General features: G+C 31.5%; 1 protein-coding gene across 1 annotated transcript in view; it reads right to left on the reverse strand.

The window, feature by feature from the left end:
* Positions 1–12475, reverse strand: part of LOC131844874 (myosin-VIIa) — a 40429-nt gene extending 27954 nt beyond the window's left edge. The window contains exon 1 of the mRNA XM_059193856.1: positions 12274–12475. The gene's annotated coding sequence lies outside the window, so the exon portion shown is untranslated. The remainder of the gene's footprint in view (positions 1–12273) is intronic.
* Positions 12476–15124: the final 2649 nt, after the last annotated feature.

Below are 15124 nucleotides of genomic sequence, written 5' to 3' on the forward strand. Positions count from 1 at the left end.
AGCTTAAGCCTGTTTAGGTACAGCTCACAGTACATAAAATTGTATTTAAATATAACTATGTAGAATCAATCAGTCAAGAAAACGGTGAACAAGTGACTTCATTTTATATCTATTATGCAAAGATTATGTCTTTTTTTTTTATAAATATGTTTTCTATCTATCGGTAGTTCCTCGAGTTAATGAATATTGCTCCTATCGGCATCTCTAGAAAGAAATTATTCTAGTAAGAGATCAGTTAAGAAATCTTATAGGGATGCAGTATTTATTGTTGTATTGCACATTTACTAAACGGCAGTGGTAGTAAGTTAGTAAGCAAATCAGTAGATTTCTTAACTCCCTATTGTTCATTAATGGCAGTCGTTTTCATTGTTCGTAATATGCATATTGGTTTCTTGAAAACAAGGTCATCATCATTGTTTAATTTACTTACAGCGTTCAATACAACGTTTAATTTTGTTCAGTAATAGAACCGCATTTATCTTATTAGTTACACAACTTAAAATTTACTTGGAGAAGACTTTCAATACAAAAAAAAATCTTATTGTATTTACGAGAATTGAGTACAGTTCTATTATAATAACATTGAAAAGAAATCTAAAAAGTGACTATCTGCACGAAAATACTAATTAATAATTGCTAAAAAATAAAAATTTTCATGAAACTAGACTAGAGTGTTAGTTCTTAATATTAATAACTTGATAATTTTGATGTTATTAGACATTTTTTTCCGTAAAGTCTCATCTTCATATTGAGTATTATTTAGATACTCTAGATGAACATAATAATTATATCCTAATACGTTAATTTATATATTTCATAACTACATTTTACAGTAGTCTACTAGACAGGTAAAACTAGTCTAATTTTATTACTATTTACCTTATCTGTGATAGTATTACTAGGTGGTAATATGTGGTAAATCTACTAAAGATCTTATTAAGTAATTCTTTGTCATATGTTTATTAAGATCTTTATAGCAATGTGAACACTAAATAAATAACAATATTCCGTTTAATACGACATGCTAGTCTCGTCGTTTTTTACCTAAAAGTATTTATAAGTACCTATATGCATTACACTTTGAAGAGCATCTTAGTTGTACGTGAAATATTAAAAAACCCGAAGTACAAACGTTGAGTGTAAAAAGAAAAACCCGACGAGAAACGTGAAACAAGTACCTATATGGTATACCTACGTAGTTCACATATGCATGTTGCCAAGTCGTGATCAAGTTGCTACGATATGGATTACGGCTTTTTCTCTCTGGATATGGAGAGCTGGGTTCCGTGACAGGGAAGTCAAACGTATTTTTTCTAAATAGTGCAAGACGTATGACGTAAAAATCAAACAAAAAGTAATAAATTATTTAGGTAACTATAATACAAAATAAAAATATTATAAATAAATCCATTATTAATAGTTGTTTAGTACCTACCCATAGGCTTTGGTTACTGCTGAGTTATGCCTTTTTATTTTTCTCGATAATATTCACATTTTATTATAATCAGATTAAATACTTAATAAATAGACGAAAATGAAATTATGACTTTTAAAATTTAAGTCGTGTACCTACATACATAATATAAGGTAGGTAAAGAATTTTAAGCTATTAATATTTAAGAATTGAGCTTATGAAGGATGTCACGATTACGGTTGACAGTAGATAACCCCAATTACTATATAAGTATACGTGCGCCTGCACATACATATTTCCAAATGACCACGTGTAAGTGAGCAGCGGAACTAATCACGACGGAAGTTCTTTATCCGCAGGCCGTTCATCTCCCGGTTGGGGTACTACGTTAGGTACTACGTACACAATGAATCACTTATGTACCTCTACAAAATATTCGATTCTCAACTTTATTGCTCAATAAACAAGTATTACACGATGGCTATAATCGCCCTCTTACGTGTTTTAAGGTATTATTTCAGCAAGCAACGTAATTTGATCAGTTTAGAACAACGTTTGGATTACACGGTCGTTGATGGATTAATGATGTGGTTATTTTGAGATTCCAGAGAAGATATTATGATGACAAGAAAAAGAAAATCACGATTAATATCCCGTTACATTATGTGTATTTTGGTATAATCATTTGTAAAACCGAATGTTATTTTAAATAGTTACTGGATTATTAACATTATTTAGTTTATTTATTAACTCTTTGTTGTACCGAGTATGTACTACAAGAATTATACTTAACAGAGTAATTAAGATACAAAACACAGTCTTGTCGCTAAAGCAATCTTTTTCCAGACAACCTTTTGGTTGGGGAAAAATATCAGAAAGTGGTACATTTTTAATAAATATAACTGATCCTGTTTATAGTAATGTATATACTCCCTAAGGTTGATTTCGATACAACTTCACGATTATTCGACACGTTATATATAACAAATTCCCAAATTATAATAACTTCCAATTGATCAATTGTGAATGTTAGGTAGATCTCCACGAACTCCATCTAGAAAACCATAGTGGTTAATTTCTAGCATATTCACAACAATGTTCCTACACTAATGTTCTGATAACAAATGCCGTTACCACAGGCGTATGACAGTTCCATATCCATCCATCAAAAATATGTTAAATATTCATAAAATTTAAGATTATAGTAGGTACTTACTACTACTTTCTACCTAATATATATTAAGGCTAAGCTCGTCATTGACAGCACCCCAGTTTATTCACAGATTATTAACAATTTATAGAAAGAAAACAATAAGTCACGATAATACTGAGACTATTATTTAATCTGTACAGTAGATAATTACGACCAAGGCTACAACTTATGAAAACATCATTGTCGTTCAAACGAAATCGTTTTCATAATAATTATTTTGTATTGTATGTACAGAGAAGAGAAAGCAACCAAAAACTAACATAAAAACTAACACGGCTTGTGATTATAGTGTCTGGGTTTCCTTATATTTTAAGATGTAATTGGGTAGCACGAAATGTATTTATAGTTCTATTAATTTTAATAGATTTTAAAAAGATGGATGTTCTCAATTAGACTGGATTTGAGTGTACGCGATATCTCTATCAATTCACATGATTTTTTATTAGTAATTTTGCATTTAAAAGAGTTTTCTACTATTGCCGTAGTTATTTCAATAAAAATATGCGATTAATATAAAAAAAACACAAACTATGGTTTATCTTGCCTGGCTTGTTCGCTGTGAAATTGAACAGATGCCAATCAAAATGCAGCTCAGGTGGCCAGTTCTCGACTACAAACCATAAATTGCTTTGCTATCGATCATTTCTCGGCTGAGCAACTGCCACCAATGACTTGTAAAGAAGATTATGTGATAGGTCTAAACGTCCATCTCGTTTAGTTATTCCGACGGCCTCGGTGGTCTAGCGATTTAGCACAACGCTCCATTTCCTATGGTCGTAGGTTCTATTCCTTACACGCTAGAAACATTTGTATTCATGTGTATGATTATTTGTATTGGTTTCGAAGTTTTCTGTTATTTTATGTATGTATTTAGAAAAAAAAATATGTACTTCTGTCAGTTGTCTAGTACCCATAACACAAGCTATGTTAGCTTGAGATATGATGGCGCTTCTGGCGCTGAAATTGTCCAAGCCTATTATTATTATAAAAGAAATTACTATATACTATTGTAAGAGAAAATATTGTTCCAAAAAGATTACTCGAAGACGTTCTATAGATATAGTCTTGCAACTGCGAGTGCAACTGCAGTCGGAAACAGCGGTAAGGAGTTCCGGTTCAGCGCAGATTGCGACACTTGCGACTTACTTAGCTGTCTGCGATGCTCCAGCTAACATATTTAATTATTTAGAAACCAACTACATGCACAATATATAAAAACAAGAATATATTGTGTATAGCTTCAATATCAAAGATTTTTGTAAGAAGGTCTGAATAAATAAATAATATTTCTCCTCATTTCTTAACGTTAAGTTTAAATATTTTATATATTTTTTCATGCTGCTTATGTCGAGTTATACGTGAAATAGTTTATAAGCGACTAGAATTTCTTACATTATTATTTTTTAGAATGTCTCCTTGTAATTTTACCACCGAACTACACGACGAACAATATAGGACTTCATCCGTACTTCGTGGAAATTCCACATATTCGCACTGAGCGGTTCGCGTCATCCTTTCTAATATGCACTGCCAAAGAGTGGAACACACTTCCAGCTTTTGTGATCCCGGAAAAATACAACGCCGAATTCTTCAAGTCTATGATGAATTGATTTCTTATGAGTAAGGGCGCTACATCCTAGATCTTACCATCATTTACCACCAGATGAGGTACGACCGAGCGTAAACCTATTTATAATAATAAAAAAATAAAAAGAACTTTGTTGACAACACTACACAATACGGCCGGTAGTACCGGCGGCGGAGCACCGTCCGTGACCCGCACCTGCGGTCACGGGTGAATGAAGCCATGCGAGCTGCCATACACCTTCCCTACACGCCTCTATTATCATTACATTGCACGATACCTACGTTATTGCTATAATAGGTACTCTTGGACTATATGTTTGCACTTTTGTTGCTAACAAATTTTGTATTCTTGAGTTTTAAATTTAGACCTAATTTCACTTAATTCTATTTGTTGTTTTTATATAGTTCTAGTTAACTATCAAATAGTGTGTAGTAGTTAAAGTTCTGTTTGTAAGTTAGAAAACTACATACAATTTATGTACATATTTTTCCGTTGACGCAACTCAATGTGTAATTAGGTAAGTAATTGTAGTTATTAACGATTAATTAAAAACGGATGACACATTTCGTCACAGTATCTATTTGGCAAACAAACATTTCCTGTGGGTGCATACACTTTACGGTGGTAACTCCATTAGGAAATAAATTATTTATTTATTTCCTAATGGAGTTCATCATGTATTAATCCTCATGTATTAATTTTTTCAAGCGTTTCGGTCAAATGGACACTGCCTGCTGTTTCAATAATTTTTTGAATCAGGAATAAATTCTATTACCTAATATTGTTAACGTAAAACTATTGTGAAGAAGGATGGATGAGCAGACAAGAAAATGAACAAACAAACTAGAAAAATTTCGCAATTCTTATTAAAAAAAATCTTACTCTTATTAGTCGCCAACAATAAGTACGTACCTAATTCTCGAATAACCAAACAAATATCAGATCGCAAAACAAAACCGGTATGTTATTCAATGTCTTCACCAATTCATTGGATCATTTCAATAGGACCTTCCAATACGGAAATGCTGTTTTCTCTTAATTTTATCATCATTGTAATCGGTTTTCAGTCCGAAATATTCTTTAGGTACGTAGATAGGCTTGCACATATAAAACTGGAGTTATATTGATTTTATATTAAATCACTTGTTATTTGTCAACAAGACACTAATGTCTGAATATCAAAATTATATAATATTCAACTTTTACTTTGTGACATTTTAGGATTTTATTGTAATAATCATGAAATTATCTAGACCAATACATACTAAGAAATAAACATGTTTGTATATAAACTTCTACATCATAGTTTCTAGAATTGGGCTAAATTTTTTTACGCGTCGTATCATCGCATCACATGATAATGATGTTTATGGAGGTACTCAACTCTTTATCAAGTCATGAGGTTAACATATACAACATTTTACAGAGCATAAGCCCGCATGAGGAGATAGATTGATAGTATTGTCTCCGAGGAAAGTATTTTATACGAGAAATGAGCGTCATACGCTACCTCGCTTGTGTCGTTTGACCTACATACAAATTACACACGTGCATTTAAAAAATAGACTCGCCTACTATGAATGATGAAAATACAAACAAGAAAGCAATACCACCATAATATTTAAATGTCAATGAAAGTTATATGCGGAAATATTCGTTACGAAATCAAGTATTATTAGGTAGTTTACTATGTAAACTTATACTACTCGTAAATAATATTGTTTTATCCCATCAAAACTAATAACAAGATTGGCGACCTTAAAATATTTAGGCCTTACGAGGCCTAAATATTTATATATAGGAAGAAATAAAGAAGTCGTATTTATGCTCAATTTGTCTCTATAACCTCATCATCGTATATACGAGAACGAAACATTTTTATTGATACGAATCTGTATGAGGACTTTTACTATTGGCACCCCTGCTTCACCCTTGAACCAAAACACATCTTATAAGCAGCTGAATTAGGTAGACAGAGGTAGTCACGTAGAAGACTTTGTATATAGTATGGATAATAAACAAAAACAATGTATATAAATACATTTTACTAAATAAGAAAATAATGATAAAATTAAACAAATACGTAATAATTTCTTGCAAGTTGCTTTCTCGAATCCTATACAAAAATACATAAAATATATTTTTATTCATATTAGTAAATAAGACAAAACAATAACTCCTATTCACAAAATTATAGCAACTCTATTCCTGTTTATATGTAGGTATATACTGTGCTTGCTCACAACGTGTAAAGCCTGATTGTATTTGCACAAGATACGTGATGATTATACAAGTATACAGAGATGTTGCGATGTCGGTTTATGTACACTAGGACCTGTTTGAGTTGAGTCACTTTTCACCTCTCTACGTTTGAAATGGATCTATTTCTTAAACAAAGGATTCCATACACTGTGTAATAAGTCCTCGCATATAATAGTAACAGGTCCATATCCAGAATGACTACTATTTACATTTCTTTAACGTTTCAACATTTTTTTTATTTCAAGTCTCATTAATATTTATATACCTACTATTTGATTGATGATACTAGATTAAATTGTAACACATTTTTGTATACCTAATATCTCGTAATAAAATTATTGTAATTATTGAATATTAGGCGTTAATTAGGTTTTGTAAAAAATAGTACCGAAAAATGCTCATATTAAATTAATAATTATTATTATTTCTATATCTGATGATAAATACACACATGTTCTATTTCAATACTACTGGTGACGGTTTTGCAAATGGAAAACCAAAAAAATGTAGACATTGACTTTTAATTGTAAAGAAAATACAGCCATATTAGGTACTCACTGATAAAGTAGCTTTCAGAAAGATTTTTAAATCAATCAAGTACCTATATTTTAGTATTTAGGCATTGGAAATAAAAATCAAATATTTCGTTTTAGGTATATACTTGTAGATATATAAACTCGTAAGTCCTGAAATAAATATACTTACATAGAAACGTCGGGACGTAAAATAGCATTACTACAGATCAGTGTTCAGTTATAAAACAGTTTCATGGCTTCCGAGATACAAACACACTTCGTAACGTATGTTTAATGTAAATAATATATAACGGTATGCATGACCAATATTTAAATACATGACAATATACAAGTTATGTTTTAGCAAGTTCTCTCTAAAGTAACTGTTTACTACTACTATTACTATTACCATAACTGCAGTAGAATCATCGAGGTTTGTTCAATTTACACGTAAAGAGTTAGCGTTTTATCTTCAATCGGTTGGAAATGGATTACAAAATAAAACAACATAAATGACAGCTTCTGGCTGGAAAGAAAAGATGAATATATATATATATTTATATATATATATATATATATATATATATATATATACATGACGACTTGACGACCTCGGTGGTCTAGCGGTCTAGCACATCGCTTTACGTCCGAATTCCTCGCACGGCACAAACATTTGTATTCATGAGTATGATTGTTTGTATCGGTCTGGGTGTTTTCTATGTATGATATGTATGTATTTACGAAAAAAAAATAATATCTATGTACTTGTATCAGTTATCTAGTACCCATAACACAAGCTTTAGATAGCTTAACTTGGGACTAGATGGCGCTGTGTGAATTGTCCTGAGATTATTATTATTATTATTATTATATTTATATATACATATGAAACAAAAAAAAAGCTTGTAAAAACTTGATAAATTTTAATTAATTTATTACACAAGTCACGTCTCATGGTCGCGTCGCGTGTCAGCGCGACCCTCTTCCAGTGAAAGTCGTGGCGTGCAAGCTATTATAAAACTAACAAAAACTGTTACAATTTTCAACGCTTCTCATACATTTGGCTGTATGATTACGGGTAAATATCACACAAGTGGTTACTATGGCAATTAATTGCTGCTGCAAACTATACTAAATGTCAGAGTTCTGTAAATAATAGGAAATCATTTTCTTATGGCATTATTTTTAACTATGTACAATAGAATGTGGTGGTAAAATAGAGTGCGTAGTAACGTTTTGAAGTTCGGTAATGTTTACCTAATTATGTAAACATTATTATATAAGTGACCAAAAATGAAATAATAATTCTTTAGTCGACGTTTCAGAATATATCTCTATAACTTTGATGTCACAATGTTACGCTTAGGTTGCATATTTACCGTCTGTTAAGATTAGATAGAAGAACAGTTATTAAAACATATACATGATGTGAATAGTAACGACTCGCTAGAATTTCACATTATATAGAGTACAAGAAAACAGAATTCAGTAACGAAAGAAAATTATTCCAATATTCCGTTAGTGTAAGTGCCTACACTCAACACATTAAGTACGAGTACATTCCATAACTGAATTATGTTTACAAAGCTGGCTTACACTTACATGTTATTAGCTGTCTGACATAGTACCTACATAGTTTTCTATCTCAGTACATATAAAGTAATAATGTAAAAATTTAACTGTTGCAATTAACAATTAATACGAAAAAACTATTAAATATAATAATATAAGTAGGTAGTTGATAAATACTTTTGAAAACTTAAATTTCAATATTTGTATAAAAATAGTAAATGGCAAAAGAAACAGGAAATCATCCCTAGTCCCGATCCCAGTCGTCGATCGTTGAAATCTTTTGTATGAACACACTAATAAGAATAAAGCCGATGATCGATCGCGCAGGAAAGAGTTCTTTAAATTGTGGCATAATGCTTTATAGTCTATTAAGATTGTGTTTTATTTACTTGCAACTTCATTTGAATAAAATTTGAATAATTGACTTTGGGATTTTTTTTATGATAACCATGATTTTTACATTCTCAAACTGGTGTGAATTAGTCGACGCGCAAATTTAGTTTGTTTAGAGATTTTAAATGTCATTCTTTTTCTTAACTTATCATACAGAGAAAAGATTTTAGTTTTGTATGTAAAGTATACTAAAAATAGTTTTTTTCCATTTGTAGTAAATTACGTTATCTACTAGAAACAAGGACTTTTTCTCGCGGGCAGACACGTGGAATCAGGTTGTATAGTATATAGATTAATAGTAGTCAATGTGTACATATAAATATTCAACAACCAGTCGATGAGTAGGTACGGACCCAACACCTCTCGAACTATCTCTCAAACCTCAAGAACATTATACACTTATATTTGAGAATTTGTTTGAGCGAAGGTGCTAAGTCTGAATTTTACTACTACTGTTCTTATAACAACTGAATCCTGAAATTATGTTCCTATTTAACCATTTATGGTGGTTATATGGTAATAAAGGCTATAATTTAGGTAGGTATATATATTATATGTATATTTATCTATATTGAAAAGTTGTCAGTTAACTTTTTATTTTACATTATACTACCTATCAAATTACATAAGCAAAAAACACAAACTAGAATTCATAATCAGCCGAACTAGTTCTTGTAAACATCTGCAAGTTTAATTCATTTCGTGACATTTCTTATCATTTTGACGTAATGTTCCGACATCCGTGTGTGTCTACACATTATTTATGTAGTCTAGTAAGCTATTTTATTCCAAACTTATTCCACACCATAAACAAATATTTTCCACCATAAGTTAATGGCACATACATTATTTTTTGCCCAAAGGTTGTTTTATAATTTTCTAACTGTGCCCGCGGTTTCACCCGCGTGAAATTTACAGCCTATATGTTATTCTGATGTATAAAGCATGTAGGTACATACTGTAAACTTTCATTAAAATCCATTCATTAGTTTTTGAGTGATAGAGTAACAAATATCCATCCAACTACACTCACAAACTTCCGCATTTCTAATATTATTAAGATATAATTTTCAGCAATTCCATCAGTATGATAGAAAGTCGTTATTCTGAATCGAATAAAGCATACTTCAGTTATGTATTGTAAAATACTATTTAAATATTTGAAATGTAGGTAGGTATGTATACAGTTTATAAGTAAACATTCTCTGTACCATGTCAATCTTAATTTAATCAAACTTTATATGAATGAAAATCTGTCTTAATTTTTAAAATAGACGCTGTTCTAAAACCCATGACACTTGTTTATTTATCTGTTGCTGTAGTATTTGTCAAGAAACCCACTAAACATGAAATCATTATTATATATGGAACGGATCCTTACCACATAAGTAAGTTCAGTGTTATTATTTAGTTTTGATTTATAAATCCTTTTTACTATACTACCCGCAATATAAAATAAACATTTCCAGTCAAAAACATATATATATAGTTATTAGTTATACCTCTTCGTTTTGACGACATTAATGGTATAGTGGTTGAACACATCGCCTTCGATTAATCGCCCGATACAAATATTTGTATTCACGAGTAATTCTTTGCATCTATCTGATTGTTTCTTAATATATATTATCTAAGCATTTACAACAAAATTAATTTAAGTATTTCTAACAGTTATCTAGTACCCATAACACAAACTCTGTTTGACCTGGGGCTTGCTGGCGTTATTTGAATTGCTTTAAATAATTAATTCCATTAATATATCTAAAATGTAGATTTAGAGAAATGATTAAAGATATTTGCTAATGAATTTTAGTTAAATACACACTTTAAATGAAATCTTTTAACATATAGTCATGTAGGTACATGGGTGCTTTACGTAATAGGAGTTGACATTTTCTATATTGCACAAACATGTTTTGAATGGATATGTGTACGATTCGAACGGATGTGTACACACATATATTCGCTATGTGTAACTTACTATATGCAGGCTTAGACAATCCTTAATTCTAAATGAGTTAGAAGACACGATTTATTACTTACTTCATATTTATGAAGATGTAATTATCTATGAAACTGATCTTTTTCTCTGACGAATGGAAATCAAACTCTAACATGTCACTTTTGTGATAAATGAGAAAATTTAATTAAAATATTTAATTAGTTTAAAATATTTGGATGTTTGTTATGCTACTGTATCAATTTTAATTACTCTAAATTATTGATGGGTCTTTAATCATATTTTACATTCATATTTAGTCTGAAATGACATGGGATTCATTTTATCCCAACTTGCAAAGCAACGGATTACAGTTCAGATGATAATAGATTTTGAACAGTCTACCCTGGTGTATTTTTTATTACTCTTTAAACAATTGTCTTTAAAGAAATTTCAATATAGGTAAGAATTAATACACTACATGTGTCTGTTAAGCAGATGTAGTTATAAGCCAGATAGTAATAACGCTAGCTGATATGCAAGCAGGTACATACTCGTGTAATGCTTACCTATTGGAAATCACACCACTTTGTAAACATTATATTTCAAGTGATTAGGGTTATGAGTATTGTGATTTTGTAAATAAACATTCATGTTTCCAAGTTTAATATAAGCATTAACAGCGTTACGGGGACAATCGTTGTTTACAACTTTCTATGGGAACAAGATGCTATTGTTTGCGCCGAGAGAATGCTTATTAAGCCGATAACAGAGAAAACCACATCAATAGATTTACTCAAATACTAACAGCTGACAAAAATTTTAAAGGAAATCGATCGATTTTATTACAAGAAAGTTGAACAGCCTGATGTAGTATTATTATAAATATAGGTAGAAATAAATTAAAAACATCATAGTAAAAGATTACAATTTCCAACAAAATAATCAATTAGATCCAATAAGATTCTTAAGCGATACAAACGATTTAGAATGTAAAGAACCTACATACTTGCGATCTCTAACTTTCTTCTGCAACGGTACAATCTGACGCCTAAATCCATAAAATTTTAGTTAACTCGACAAAACTAATACGACTTTCTTTAAAGAAAACTGCGAGATTCCAAATACTGAGAGCTTCGTGTGATGCACAAGGATGCATGAGATACATAAATGTGTCATAATTCACGGGTAAACACCGCAAGAGGCTACGTGGAACAAAAATATCGAGCTCTCGCTATCGGATGTGGAGCGATGCGCGTGCGACTAAGTATCGATTTAATGAATACCGTGGAAACCGTTAAACAATTGATGATGAATTAAATCACCTGACCAGGCGGTAAACAGGCGGGTCACAGTGTCATGTTAGATGAAATTTACCGTTAAGATCCGCTATGGACGGTGGCTCGTTCAGTCAGTGGTGCTCCTAATCATATCACAAACACAGACACATGCAACGATCACTAAATAATCACTTCACTATTCCACCGATAACAGAAACTCGTGCATTTCGTCCGCCGCGTTTAGTATGGTGTACGGGAGGGCCGCGTCGACTGCGCATAGAAGCAGCAAATGCGGTGGACCGTGAATCTTAACCTACCTGTGTCGAAGCGATTGCGTGTGGCAGTCGGCGGATCAGCAGACCGGTGCGATCGCTTTACCGACAGCGAACACCGCCATGTTTTATAAACACTTACCTGGAAATACTACGTCAACATAATCCACTTGTAAATATTTAAACACCTTTACTTGAGTTTACAAAAGTCGTGCAGAAAATAAATTAACTAAAATTACTGTTTTTAAAAAACAGGACCAAACAATGTATATTTCGGAAATAATATATTGCGTCAAAGCCTTAATCTGTTTTATCAAGCCCACTACTGCCATCTACCGATAACTTGACTTAACTACTTTTTAAAACCATTAAGTTAACAATAAGCTGTGTTTGTAACTACATCAATTTACGTAATTAATCATTATATTTCGAAAGATATTGTTTGTTCAGTAATTCTTTTATATCCTCAAATGTCTTGCAGTGTATTTTTATAATTTAACAGTGAATATTGTTGCTTATAAGCAAAACCGATTGCTAAGCTAATAGCAAACAAAGTTACGATACAATGAATAAGCAGCCAGGTAGATCTAACTAACTCGTATAGATGGCAATGGTTGACATATTTGCAGCCTCATATCAAGAGATGGTGTTTACTTTGTTTCATATCAGGTCCTTCGTCATTCACAGATTAAAAACTAAACCGTTATTAGCTTAGCGTAGTTACAGGCGGTACCGCATCGATCTGAAGTCAATGATCGAAGAAAGCCTGTTGGATGACCTTTTGCGGGACTTCTTTATACTTATTACTAATTACTCGGTAATTCTATTTGGCTTTAACTAACGGTCGTTGCCAGATATGTCCAAGACTCCAAGAGGAGTCTGGTAACCGTTGCTTTTCGACACAAATATATTATTAAGTAAAAGAAATGAAACACGTTAACTATTAATACTCTGAGTTCCCAATCTAAAAATTATACATAAATTTCTAATTCGAACGTCGTCTTATAATATATATATATTTTTAGCTAATATATTACACATATTTCAACGTAATGATATTAGGAGAGCTAGGATTTTTATTAACGGTCAGATTGACCTTCACGCGATTTCCTCTGGAAACCATCGTAGTGATAGTGGTAAAATTTCGATTATGAGTTACAAATACGACTTAAATCTCACCTATCTCCTGGTTCCCCGTCAGCGTATCCCATTAGCATAGGCGTGTACGTCATTCCATTATCATTCATTAATGTTATATTAATATACTTAATTTAATTATCGCACTTCTAGTGTAATAATATGTCTGTTATCCCTACTACCTAATATTTAAATAAAAATACTAATCTTTGACAGGTACAATAATAAAATAGACGTAACTGTCATTTTTATTATATTATAATGTGAAATATTACAACGATATGAATGACGTATTCTACTGAAATACATTTTTATACAACGCTGTAGATACACGTGCACATACATGCACAGTTCATCTTTATAGTGCTATTTAAAACTTCTTTACTAAACACTTAACCAAATTTCGCCTAGTATGTGTTATATACACATGCCAGGCGAAATTTGGTTTGTTATAATTTCTATTAAACATCATATGATATTAGAGTGGAATATATTTTTTATACAAGGAATACGTATATCAATAATATTATAATTTTATAGTCGACTACTATTATAATATGATATTTATTATTCCACGGGAATTATTATTAATGTTTTATTTAATCTCGTTGCCAAACACCTGTGCGGAAATTTGCATAAACCACAACTTTTTTCTAGAACGCTAGGTCATTATATTATATGTAACTGTCTAAGAATAATATTATGAAAAAAATTAGCAAGCTACTAAATTATTATGGAAATTGGATTGATTAGCTATCTGTGTAACACACGGGTTTGAAAGGAAATTGTGGCCTTGTATTCTCAAAATGTTTTTATATAATACGTCAGAAATGGCAAACAACGTCCTAATAATAGAAGGTAAAAACAATTTGATGACGGCCGTGGTTTAGCACACTGCTTTACTTCCGATGGTCGCGGGTTCGATTCCTCGCAAGGTGCAAACATGTGTATTCATGAGCACGATTATTTGTATCGGTCTGGGGATATTCTAAAGCATGTATATTATGTATGTATTTACAAAAAAAACTAAATATTTATATCAGTAGTCTAGTAGGTACCCATAACAAACTCTTACCGTGAGACTAGATGGCGTTGTGTTAATTGTCCAGGATTACTTATTTATTTATTATTACTTCCTATATACGTTATCACTTTCTATCGTCAACTTCATTCGTCAAATGTCGTCGCCAAAAGCGCATTCAAACTATTTAGAAAAAATAAACACTTATCTATAAATAAAAATATTTATGTAGTAGGTACATATTTTCCTATATCCAAGAACGAGTACGTATGGGAATTTAAAGAATATACTAGGATGTCGTCTTTGCCAACAATTCTTTTGATTTCATCTCAGTGCGAGTGCGATGTCGTCGCCAAAAGCGCAGAGACTTTTCGCCTCATCTTAGGATTTCATCATCAGTTGTTAAATGGTTTGCATTCGTGTTGTCCCGAAAAACTTACCATTTGTACGCGGATGATCTTCAGTTATAGCTGTTTTACCTCCTGAATAGTTCATTAACATCTAGTTATAAAAATATT

This window comes from Achroia grisella, unplaced genomic scaffold, assembly GCF_030625045.1.
Source record: "Achroia grisella isolate CSIRO2021 unplaced genomic scaffold, CSIRO_AGI_Agris_v1 utg4223, whole genome shotgun sequence".
In the NCBI taxonomy this organism is placed as follows: Eukaryota; Metazoa; Arthropoda; class Insecta; order Lepidoptera; family Pyralidae; genus Achroia; species Achroia grisella.